General features: G+C 44.0%; 1 long non-coding RNA gene across 1 annotated transcript in view; it reads right to left on the bottom strand.

Annotated features, from left to right (window-relative positions):
* The window catches only part of LOC127490670 (uncharacterized), a 116,400-nt gene that overhangs the window by 26,276 nt on the left and 76,663 nt on the right, over window positions 1–13,461 (bottom strand). The window contains exon 2 of the long non-coding RNA XR_011389716.1: window positions 2,511–2,588. This is a non-coding gene — a long non-coding RNA (uncharacterized lncRNA). The remainder of the gene's footprint in view (window positions 1–2,510; window positions 2,589–13,461) is intronic.

Genomic DNA, 13,461 nt, shown 5'->3' on the forward strand with positions numbered 1-13,461 from the left:
TGCACAGACTACCTTAAAATGCCCCAAACAAGCCTGGACCCCAGGAAAATGGGTCAGAAGGCTGATGCTTAGAAATCCTCTCCCCAGTAAGATTCTATTGCTTCAGCTTAAACCTCTTTTGTACTGGGACATAAAAGCCCAGGAAAGGGTCACACTTTGCCATTCTCAGATACCCAACTCCTCAAAAGAAATGGCTTCAAGGTTCCCCTCCCTCCCTAATATTGAGTATTCACTGTGCCTCAGCCAGAAGGTACCATGGACACCAGCCAAGCACTCATCATCCCTTGGCAGTGAGCAGAGTCAGCCCTATCTGGGTTGGGGGAGGGAATCAGGTGTAATTCCTTGGGTAGAGAGCAGCCTGTGCAAGGATGAGGAAGAGTCACTTGCCAGTGTGGCAAGAGGGTAGCAAAGAAAATGCCTGTGATGGATGCCTGGGGGAAAGTCCTTCACCCATGCCAAGAGACCTCGTAAAAGTCACGGCAGGAATAGGTTGAGGCCAGATCAGGGGATTCCACACCCAGGAGCCACAGTTAGGGTAGCTCCAGAATGGTAGAACTTCTCCCCAAAGAGGGGCCTGCAGAAACACGTCTGAAAATAACACTAGTCTGAGGATGATTAAGCAAAGGCAGGGATCCTGGTTGGATCCTGGTTGGAGGGTGCAGGTATGGATTTGGAGAGAAAGAACCAAATTCCAAAGAATCTGCCAACCTAGAAGATAGGCAGAGGAGAAGATAGCTATAGAGGAGGCTGGTAAGCATCAAGCAGGAAGGAGAAAGAGCACCAGGACTGGTGAAATCGTGGAAGCCAGGGGAGGCCTAGAGGGTATAAAACACCCCTGAGCCTGGAGGCAGCAGGTCAGTGTTTGGTGAGGTGGCAGGAGCCTTGGGGCAGGTAAGAGAGGATGGGATGATGATGTGACTGGAAGAGGCCTAGACAGTTCAGGCACGTGGAGGCTGGAACCTTTGGACAGGCTGGATACTGAGCAGAATTCAGGGGAGAGCAGCTATAGGCTTGCAGTTCACCTCAGCTTCCTATTCTGAACTTTCCCCAGGGCCTTGCTAGAGCAGGATAGACAGGAACCATACTCAGGTCCAGGTGACAGCTCACATCTGGGTTTCCCAGAGGGGGCAAGTCTAACTGGTCCACCCATCCATTCTGACAGCACTAAGCTCTCTGCAGACAGGGCGACATCCAGCTGTTTCGAGGGCTTTTCCAGCAGGCCACACTGTTTCCTACAGGGAAACCCCAGCCCTAGGCAAACAGACCCCCGCCCCTTGACTAAGGCCTCCAGAATCTGGGCTGGAGGCCAGGGTGGGGCAAGTCACTGAGTCAGGACAGTGGTTTTTAGCTTCCTTAGTTTGTGGCCACAGATATCCTCACTACCCTAGGGGATGACCTGGTAGGAGTAGATGAACCTTGTAGATGCCCTGGAATGACTTGCGCTATTTCTTTAATGCTCAGCATAGTCATATGAGAGAGGATCAGGAACTCCCTTTCACAGATGATGTAACAAGCTTGAGCAGAGAACTGACTTGTCCAAGGTTATAGCCAGACAGGGGGAGAGATGAGACCTGAACCTAATTCTTCGAGACTCCCTGCCAGATGTTCTTCCATTACCCACCTTGACACTAAGTGTGAACCAACCAGGATAAGACAGAGTTGCCAGCTCTTGCTATGTTGCTTCAGAATGTTAAGTAGTCCTAGGGCCTCAAAGGTCTGTCCCACACTGTCCTGATACCTTTTGCTTGAGCTCTTCCAGGCCCATCCATCACCCCTGGGAAGCCTCTCATACCCAGGATCTTGGCCTTCTAAACTCTCATTTCTCCTTGGGACTCCAGTACCCAGACCCCAGTTCATCCCAGACTTCACATTACCACTGGAGAGACTAAAGTGTAGAGAAGCACAGGGATAGAGAGCACAGGCAGGATGCACATGGACCTAACATGTTTCCTAGGGCAGCCTCCCAAGTATCCATGAATGGCAGTTATGAAAGGATCTAGGTCTTGGCTACCCCATTGAGGCTCCTGGGGCAGCCCCAGCTCCAGGGCCTTCACAGGGGATCTCCTCTCTTGCTTGCTCTCCACAGGAAGCATTTGTGGCTGCCGACCAGCTGCAGAAGTCTGGGCATTCCCAGAGAGCAACACAGGGGCAAATGGCAACCCCTAACCTGCCACTCTCTGGCCCTCTTCCAATCACTATCATGCTGCCAACCACACTTCTTATCTCCAGTGCCTGGCTTCCTACTGCTTTTAAAGAGACACGTGGCTAGGTGGCTGCCTGCCACCAGGCCAACAGTGCCTTGGATGAGTCTCCTGGGGTTATGGTAGGCTCATGCTTTGCTCACCACAACAAAAGGCTCTCCTCTCTTCTCAGTACCCAGAACATCCTGAAGACTGCCAACAAGCCCAACAAGCCCAGTGGATGGCAGCAGGGGCTCTTCTGAAGGATGTATCTATCCATCTATCCATCTGCTCACTTATTCAATAAATATTTATCAAGCACCTACTTACTGTGTAGAAGGCACTGTCCTGGACATTGGGGCCAAGTGGGAAACAATCCAAATTCTCTTCCCTCTTGGTGATTACATTCTGGTGAAGGAAAGACAATACAGCAGTAAGCAAAAGAATTCCCAATGTAGTATCAGCTCAAAGTGACGGAAACAGTAAACCGGTTTTGGCGTGAACACCTGGTGGAGTCAATTGGGACCCTTTTGGGGAGATGATGTATGCCTGATGTCTAGCTGACAAGGAGGAGCTGGATTTATGTGTTTAAGGATTCTACAGGTTGATGCACTAGCCAAAAGTCACAGGGATGCAGGCTGGGGGTAGGGGCAGTGAGGAGTTTATTACAACTGCCCTGGTAAGTGATGGCCTCAACTGGAAGTTGGAGGTAAAGAGGAGAAGAAGCAGTCAGGAAAGGGATCCCAAGGGAACAGAGGACAGAGGCTAGAGCACAGGAGGAAGGTGAGCTTGGTGATCAAGTCCTTGGAAGAGGAGGCCTCTTGCTTTTTAAAGAGACACCACTGGGGCCGGCATTGAGGTGTAGCAGGTAAAGCTGCCACCTGCAGTGCGAGCATCCCATATGGGCACTGGTTCAAGTCCCAGCCGCTCCTCTTTTGATCCAGCACTCAGCTATGGCCTGGGAAAGCAGTAAAAGATGGCCCAAGTGCTTGGCCCCTGCACCCACTTAGAGACCCAGTCCTTGAAGGCCTCTGTCAAATGCCCTTGCATAGTTCAAGTATGATCCAGAGGGAAGTGGGGACAGATGACAAGGGAGCCCTGTAGCCTGGTCCAGCTGGACTGTACTCACTCTCGGGGCACCCTGACTCTGATCATATGAGAAACTGGAATTGAGATGCAGCAAGTGTGTGCTCCCACATCTTGAACAGAACTTTGAAGAGTGGATACTGAACTGTTGCCTGATGACTGCCACTCAGCACCTTGACCTGGACATGATTCAGGATGGTACCCAGCAGGGAATGCCCACTGAGCACTGCCAGATATCTAAACTGGCATCTACTTGGCCTAGAGTAGCTTCTGAGCTGCTGGTCACAAAGAGAGTGGAGAGGAGTGTGCAGACAGTAGTGACAGGCCAGGAGGAACAGAGCTGCCAGGAGGAGGATTATCAGCCAGTAGAACCTTGTGACTCACCACGCACTCACATCTTGGCGTACTACTGATGGCAGCTCTCTACTTTGCATCCGAGCCCCACAGATATTAAGGCAGGAGGGCTGGGGATGCCAAGATAGGTGCAGAATGGAAGTTGCGACCATTGCAGCATAAATGACAATATGACAGAAGAGGCAGCAGTCTTGCATATGCATTCAATTTATGACAGAAAGAGGCAGAGGTGTTGCATACACATTCAATTTTGGGACAAAAGTTATCCACTAGAGACACTCCTATCACAAATGTCAGTGGCTAGGGTACTGTGGATATCTGTGATCCATCCAATTATAACCTTCATAGCTGGTCTGACTCTGTAGAAGGACCCCAAGGGTAGGAAAGGATGAGAATTGTGCCATTTTTAAGAATTTGGCTGGGGGGGGTGGGCAACATTGTGGCATAGTGGTTAAAGCTGCCACCTGTGATATCAACATCCCATTTGGGTGCTGGTTCATGTCTGAGCTGCTCCACTTCCTGTCCAGCTCCCTGCTAATGTCCTGAGAAATGCAGCAGAGAATGACCCAAGTTCTTGGCCCACATGGGAGAACTGGATAAAGCTCCTGGTTCCAGGCTTTAGCCTGGCCCAGCCCTGGCTATTGAGGCCATTGGGGGGAGTGAAACAGTGGATAGAATGCCTCTCTCTCTTTCTCTCTGTATAACTCTTTTAAACATATAATTCAATCTTAAAAAAAGAAAAACTGGGATGGGGCCAGCATTGTAGCACAACAGGTTAAGCCACTGCCTTTGATACCAAAATCCCATATTGGAGCTCCAGTTTGAGTCCTGGCTGCTCCATTTCTGATCCAACTCCTTGACAGTGTGCCTGGGAGAGCAGCAAAAGATGGCCCAAGTACTTGGACTCCGGTCACTCACATGGGAGACCTAGATGGAGTTTCTGGCCTCTGACCTGGCCCTGATTGCTTCAGCCATTTGGAGAGGATTAAAAAGCTCTCTATCGCTCGTTCACTCTACCCCCCACCCCACCATTTAACTCGGCCTTTCAAATAAATACACTTATTTTTTTAATTTTTAAAATTTATATAAAGGGGACAAAACTCATGTATTTCATAAATGGTTTTAAGAGCTCCTTCCTTCCCTCCCTCCCTCCTCTCCTCATACATCTTCTCTCCTCCTTCCTTTGTTATTTTTTCATTTAATTTTTATGATATATTTTCAATTGGTTTTATAATCACAAACTTAACTTTCCACTAAATAAAGAATTCATCAGCCGGTGCCATGGCTCAATAGGCTAATCCTCCGCCTGCGGTGCCGGCACACCGGGTTCTAGTCTCGGTCGGAGTACCGGATTCTGTCCCGATTGCCCCTCTTCCAGTTCAGCTCTCTGCTGTGGCCCGGGAGTGCAGTGGAGGATGGCCCAAGTCCTTGGGCCCTGCACCCACATGGGAGACCAGGAGAAGTACCTGGCTCCTGGCTTTGGATCAGCGCAGTGTGCCGGCCGCAGCATGCTAGCTGCAGCGGCCATTGGAGGGTGAACCAATGGCAAAGGAAGACCTTTCTCTCTGTCTCTCTCTCTCTCTGTCCACTCTGCCTGCAACAACAAAACAAAACAAAACAAAACAAAACAAAACAAAACAAAACAAAACAAAACAAAACACCTAGGTGATATCAGACTTTGCAGCCTGTGCCACTGGTTATATAGCTGAGGGAGAGCCTGGCAGACCACACCATCTTTGAGTCTTGCCTGGAGCCCTAAGGGGGATAGGGTACCCACTAATCCAGTGACAAAAAGGGGCATGTTTCTCTCTCCCCATGCCTCCCAATGGTGCCCAAAAACTTGCTGAGATTTTGGACAGCTGCACCAGCTCTTGTGTGCATGCCCAACAACTGGCAGGGACAAGACGCCATCTTGTCAACAGTTCTGGTGGCAGCAGCTCGGGAGCATGCACCCAGCTCGCATGTGGGGAGAAGATGCCATTCTGACATCAGCGCTGGCTGCAGAGGCTCTTGTGCGTGCCCAGCAACGGGTGGGGAGAAGCCACCGTTGTGAAACAACTAGGGGCTGCGGCCAGAGGCTCTTGTGCACATGTGTGATCCAGACATTTTACCAGAAGGAAAAATCTGCATTCCCCATTGACTCTGAGTGTGGCTAGGAGGATTGGCAAGAGCCTGGGTACCCAATAAGACTGTGAGGTGCCCCCAGCCTCTCAATATATCACAAACTCCAGGGCTCAAACTGCCTAGTTGGAGCACCCACAGGCAGCTGGTTCTTGAAACATCTCTGCCTCTCTGTGGATGGGACAGGCTAGCAGGGTGGAGTGGATCTTCTACATTCCATGACTGTGGGAGCCTTCTGTGCTGAGACAGAATTCTGAGACTGCAGAAGAGGGTGCAGAACGTACTGGGTGTCTGGGCAATCACTGTGAGGGGCTCCACACACTCCGAACTCCCTGACTGCCTGGGGTGGGTCTCTGAGGCAGAATCTGTGCTCACAGTGTGGACAGCACAGATCGTTTATGCGGTTCATGTAGCAGCACAGATGAGTACTGCATGCATTGTGAGCTCACAGTGATCACCTTGGAAGAGAGTAGGTAAGGGTGTGATTACACCAACAGAGGTGATCATGTCCCCCTTTCTGCTAACAAGAGAAGATCTGCCACACCCAACTTAGGTGTTGCCCTGGATACTCGCCCCATCCTGGAGCACTGACCAGAGCTCCCTGGCTACACCCAGCAGGGGCCTCTGAGTATTCACTGAAAGAGCAGACTGCCCACTATACCATAGAGACATAGTTCAAAGATAAAAGCCATCAGAGGAAAGAACCAACAAATATTCCCACAAATGCCTAAAAATAAATACAGAAATTCAAGAAACAAAAATAAGGAAAGCATGACCCCCTCAAAGGAATATGATAACATTTCAATACTAGAATGTGAAGATGAAGAGACTGATGAAATGCCTGAAACAGAATTCAAAAGATTAAATATAGGATTACTTAGAAGCAATGAGAAGCAAATTCACAAGTCAATGAAGTGCATATATGACATGGATGAAAAATTTTCCCATGACATTGAGATTCTGAAGAGAAATCAAGATGAAATAATAGAAATGAAGAATGCATAGGTCAAATAAAAAATACGGTGCAAAGCTTTAACGACATACTTGGTGAGGAAGAACAAAGAATATCCGAGCCAGAAGACAAACCCTTGGAAATTTTTCAGTCAGACTTAAAAAAAAAAAGGTGGGGGGGAGGAGAATAAATAATTAGAAAACTTAAAAACAGTGTTGGAGACGTACGGGATACTATCAAATGACCCAATATACAAGTCTTAGGAGTTCCTGAAGGTGTGGAAAAACAGAATGGATTAGAAGGCCTATTCAGTGAAATAATTACAGAAAAATTCCCTAATTTGGAGAAACAAAAGGACAACCAAGTACACAAGACACATAGATCACATTATAGACATGACCAGAAAAGATCTTTACCACGACACACTGTAGTCAAACTTTCAACAGTAAAACATAAAGAAAAAATTCTAAAATGTCCACAAGAGACATACCAATTATTTTCAGAGGATCTCCAATTAGACTCACAGCTAACTGGAAGAAAACTGTCAACCCAGAATACTGTACCCTGCAAAACTCTCATTAATAAAGAAGGTGAAATAAAGACCTTCCATAACAAACAAATTGAAATAATTTCTCACCATCACTCATTTAATCTTACAAAAGATGCTTAAAGTTGTACTACTACACACAGAAACACAGAAAGATGGTCATCATTATGGCAGAAAATCCCCCAGTAAAAGTACAAAGAAAATCCAAAGCAAGCAATAGGAATATTTATGAGAAAATGGCAGGGCCAAGTAATTAGTTATCAATAGTAACCTTCAATGTAAATGGTATAAATTTTCCAATTGAAAGACAATGGCTGGCTGAATGGATTAAACAATACCACCTATTTGCTGCCTATAAGAAACAGACCTCACCAACAAAGATACATGCAGACTGAAAGTGAAAGGATGAAAAAAGATATTTCATGCTAAATGAATAGGTGTAGCCATCCTAAAATAAGACAAAATAGACTTTAACACAAAAATTGTTAAAAGAGACTAAGAAGGGCACTATGTAATGATTAAGAGATCAATTCAATAGGAAGATGTGACTACAATAAATGTACATGCACCCACCATTACAGCTCCTGGCTATTTAAAACAAATGTTAATGGATCTAAAGGGACTTCAATACAATAGTAATGGGGGACTTACAGATCAACTTGACAGATTTCAGCAAAAAAACAACAGAGTTAATTGATAATATGCACCAAATGGACATAACTGATATCTACAGAACCTTTCATCCCACAGTTGCAGAATACACATTCTTTTCTTCAGTGCATGGAACTTTCTCTAGGATAAACTTCATGCTAGGCCATATATCAAGTCTCAGCAAATTAAAAAAAAAAAAGAATAAAAGTTATACCATGCATCTTTTCTGAACCACAATGGAATGAAATTAGAAAGTAACAGCTCAAGAATCACTGGAACATATGCAAACACATAAAGGCTGAACAAGATGCTCCTGAATGAACAATGGGTCATAGAAGAAATCAAAAGATAAATAAAAAAATTCTGGAAACAAATGAAGAACAAACACCATATGATTATCTCAATAGATACAGAGAAAGAAACTGATAAAACACAACATCCTTTCATGACGGAAACCTTAAGCAAATTGGGTATAGAAGGAACATTCCTCAACACAATCAAGGCAATTTATGACAAACCCATGGTCAGCATCCTATTGAATGGGGAAAAGCTGAACCATTCCCACTAAGATCTGGAAGCAGACAAGGATGCCCACTCTCACCATTACTATTCTGTATTGTCCTGGAAGTTTTAGCCAGACTCATTAGGAAAGAAAAAGAAATCAAAGGGCTCCAAATTGGAAAGGATGAAGTTAAACTATCCCTAATTGCTGATGACATAATTCTATATACAGGGAAACCAAAAGACTCCACTAAGTGACTATTAGAACTCATAAAAGAGTTTGGCAAAGTGGCAGGATATAAAATTAACACAAAAAAAATCAATAGCCTTTTGTATACACAGAAATGTCTGAGAAAGAGCCTCTAAGATCATTCCATTCAAAATAGTTACAAAAAAGTTAAATACATTGGTATACACTTAACGAAGGAGTTCAAAGATCTCTTTGATGAAAATTCTAAAACATTAAATAAATAAATAAATAAAAGAAGACAAAAAAAATGGAAAAATCTTCCATGTTCATGGATTGGAAGAATTAATATCAAAATGTCCACACTATCGATAGCAATTTATGGATTCAATGTGATCCCAATCAAAACGCCAATGACACTCTTAGATCTACAAAAAACAATGCTAAGATTCGTATGGAAACACAAGAGATCTTGGATACCTAAAGCAATCTTATAACAAAAATAAAGCCAGAGGCATCACGTTGCCAGATATCAATGCACACAACATACAGGGCAGTAATAATCAAAACAGCCTGGTACTGGCAAAAAAGAAATGTGTAGATCAATGGAACAGAACAGAAACTGCAGAAGTCAATTCACACATCTACAATCAATTTATCTATGACAAAGGAGAAAAAAATCAATCCTTGGAGCAAGAACAGTCTTCAACAAATAGTGCTAGGAAAAATAGATCTCCACATGCAAAAGCATGAAGTAAGGCTCCTTATTTTACACCTTACATAAAAATCCACTCATAGTGGATCAAGAACCTGAGTCTATGATCTGATACCACCAAATTATTAGAGAACACAGGGAAACCCTACAAAACATTAACATAGGCAAAGACTTCTTAGAAAAGACCTCAGAAACACAGGCAATCAAAGCCAAAATTGACAAGTGGGATTACATCAAATTGAGAAGCTTCTACACTGCAAAAGAAGCACTCAGGGCTGGCGCCGCAGCTCATTAAGCTAATCCTCCGCCTAGTGGCGCCAGCACACCGGGTTCTAGTCCCAGTCGGGGCGCCGGATTCTGTCCCGGTTGCCCCTCTTCGAAGCCAGCTCTCCGCTGTGGCCAGGGAGTGCAGTGGAGGATGGCCCAAGTGCTTGGGCCCTGCATCCCATGGGAGACCAGGAGAAGTACCTGGCTCCTGCCATCGGATCAGCGTGGTGCGCTGGCCGCAGCGCACTGGCCGCGGCAGCCATTGGAGGGTGAACCAATGGCAAAAGGAAGACCTTTCTCTCTGTCTGTCTCTCTCACTATCCACTCTGCCTGTAAAAAAAAAAAAAAAAAAAAAAAAAAAAAAAAAAAAAAGAATCACTCAGAAAAATGAAGAGGCAACCAACAGAATGGGAGAAAATATTTGCAAACTGTGCAGCTGATAAAGGATTAACAACCAGGATATATAAAAAGATCAAGAAACTCCACAACAAAACAAACAACCAGTTAAGAAATGGGCAAAGGATATGAACAGGCATTTTTCAAAGGACGAAATTCAAATGGCCAACACACACATGAAAAAAATGCACAGGATCACTAGCCATTAGGGAAATGCAAATCAAAACCACAATGAGGTTTCACTTCACTTCAATGAGAATCGCTCTCATACAGAAATCAACAAACAATAAAGGTTGGCAAGCATGTAGGGGAGAAAACTACCCTAATCCATTGTGGAGGAATGTAAACTGGTGCAGTCATTGTGGAAGATAGTATGGAATCACCTCAGAAATGTGAAAATAGATCTACCATATGATCCAGCAATCCCACTTCTGGGAATTTATCCAAACAAAATTAAATCAGCAGATGAAAGAGTTATATGTACCCCCATGTTCACTGCAGCTCAATTCACAATAGCTAACATATGGAATCAACCCAGAAGTCCATCAACTGATGACTGAATAAATAAATCATGGTATATATACATTACAGACTACAATTCAGCAGTAAAAAAAAAAAAAAGGAAATGAAATCTTGTCTTTTGCTACAAAATAATACAACTGGAAACCATTATATTTAGTCAAATAAGCCAGTCCTAAAAAGACAAGTACCATATGTTTTCCTTGATCTATGATAATTAACAGAGTACCTAAAATGTAATGTATAGGAGTGAAATGGACATTTTGAGATTTGATGATTGTTTATAGCCCTTGTCTCTGTTGTTGAGGAAAAGTGTTTTCTTCTTTATACTATTTGTTGAACTATTTATTTAGTCAAGCCTTAATCATCTGAGTATAAAGTAAACTGAAATAGGTCTTTGTAAAAATTAAGAGTGGGAGTAGAAGAGGGAGGAGGAAGAAGGCAATGTGGGCAGGAGGGAGGGTAGGGTGGGAAGTACTACTATGTTCCTAAATCTGTTTATATGAAATCCATGAAATTTGTATACCTCAAATAAAACAAAATAAAAAACAAGTAGTAAGTAGACAAACCACTATTCTTCAGTATAGAAAAGAGCCATAAACAATAATCAAATCTCAAAATGTCAATTTTGCTCATATACATTATTTATTTTGTATTCTGTATATCAGTTACCACAAATCAAGGAAAATATATGGTATCTGTCTTTTTGGGACTGGCTTGTTTCACTAAGCATAATTGTCTCCAGTTCCACCTGTCTTGCTATAAAAGACAGCGTTTCATTCTTTTTTATGATAGAGTAGTATTCCATTGTGTATAGATACTACAATTTCTTTATATAGTCATCAACTGATACACTTCTGGAATGATTACATATCTTGGCTATTTCAAGTTCAGCTGCTATAAACACGGGGTACAGATAACTTTCACATGCATCCTTCATCTCCCTTGGGTAAATTCCCTGGAGTGGAATGGCTGGGTCACTGTTGATGGGAATGTGAACTAGTACAATCATTATGTACTACTATGGAGATTCCTCAGAAGCCAGTAAATAAACCTTTAAAAAATATTGGCCTGTTCTGGACTCTAAGCATGAGCCCAGGGAAACATGATTGGGGTAGGATACTATGAGAACTTCCCATGTAGAGGACACTACGGCTCAAAGGAAGCTACCCAAATGCTGTGCTTCTGCATAGTTGTACAGCTTTTTGAGAAACTTTGGCCTGAACTATTTTAAGGGTCAATGAAATCTATGTATTGGGATCTATTTGCTGATGGCCACAATCGCAGGTGTCCATGAGCCTAACCAATCTGCAGAATTTAAACAGTATAGAGTGAGATCCTTGTTCTCATAAAGGCCAGTTCCACTGATGACTCTCAAATAGGGCTCCTGGATATAAAAATCTTGTTCTCCTGGAGCTTCTGGGCACATCCTCTGGAACCACTGAGGATGAGCAACAAAGGTTAACATTTATCTAACAGCTACCTACCTAGTACCATATAGAGCTGTTCAGCACTCCTGCAAGTGCTAACTCCTGGATGTCATGTAACAAGCCTCACTGGGACTTTGTTCTTCACCCATAAAACAGGGATAATAATAGAACCCACCATGCAGATGACTAATCTGCCAACAGTTGCACAGCAATCTTAGGGGCCAAGGAGAGAGATAAATTTGTGTGTGTTTGTGTCTGTGTCAGTGTGTAGCCAATCTCTGTTCCACTGCTATGATGATGTTATGGCTCCTGCTCATCTGACATCTGCAGAGTGACATGGAAAGGATTAGCACACAGAGGGGTCTGCCTGCCTGGTAATGCTACTGACACAGAAACTCATCATCACATCAGTCTGTCATCCTCACTAAGAAATCTTTGATAAATCTAAAGACCCTGTTAGCAACAGTGAAAGTTTCCTGAAGGGTGAGAAAACCACTGTGAGGAAACTGTTTTGGCATTGATTGGCTCATTATTACTACATAAAGGCAATTGGTGATATTGGCTCAGAGACCCCTAATTGTTCATGCTTTACGAGCCTATATGGGAGAGTGAAACAGAAAGTGACACTTCCTGAGAGCCAGCTATGTGCTGATGGTAAGCACTTTCACATATTATAGTGTTTGAGTCTCACTAGAGCCTGTGAAGTACTGTTATCCCATTTTACATGTTCTCATGAACTCTTGACCTTCCCCTTCACTACTGTAACATCTGCAGCTTCCTTATCTCAGTTGATGCCATGTCTTTTTTTTTTCAACTACTCAGAGCAAGCCCTTGAAGTCACCCTTGACTCAGCCCTCTCTCATGTTCTGCATAAAATCCATCAGCAACGCATGATGGCTTTTCTCTCAAAATATATCAAGAATCCATTATTTCTCACCATCTCCATCATAGCATCCATAATGGTTTAAGCCACTATTATCTTCTGCTTAGAATATACTGCAGTGGGTCCTATGTTACCTCCCCTGCTTCTACCCATGCCTTGTTCTGCCTTTTGTTCTCACTTTGATCTTGTGATCTTGTTACAATATAGAGTGTATCTTGTTACAGTGTAGCTCAGATCATGCTAATATATTCAAAATTTGGGGCAGGTGCTGTGGCACAGTGGGTTAACACCCTGGCCTGAAATGCCAGCATCCCATATGGACGCCGGTTTGAGACCCGGCTGCTCCACTTCCTGTCCAGCTCTCTGCTATGGCCTGGGAAAGCAGTAGAAGATGGCCCAAGTCCTTGGGCCCCTGCACCCAGATGGGAGACCAGGAAGAAGCTCCTGGCTCTTTGCTTCGGGTTGGCACAGCTTTGGCCGTTGCAGCCATCTGGGGAGTGAACAATTGGATGGAAAACTTCTCTCTCTCTCTCTCTCTCTCTCTCTCTCCCCTCTCTCCCCTCTCTCCCCTCTCTCCTCTCTCTGTGTAACTCTGAATTTCAAATAAATAAATAAATCTTTAAAAAATATATTCAAAGTTTTCCTGTGGCTCAGTGTTTTACCAGAGCAAAA

The sequence above is a fragment of the Oryctolagus cuniculus genome, chromosome 6 (assembly GCF_964237555.1).
Source record: "Oryctolagus cuniculus chromosome 6, mOryCun1.1, whole genome shotgun sequence".
NCBI lineage: Eukaryota > Metazoa > Chordata > Mammalia > Lagomorpha > Leporidae > Oryctolagus > Oryctolagus cuniculus.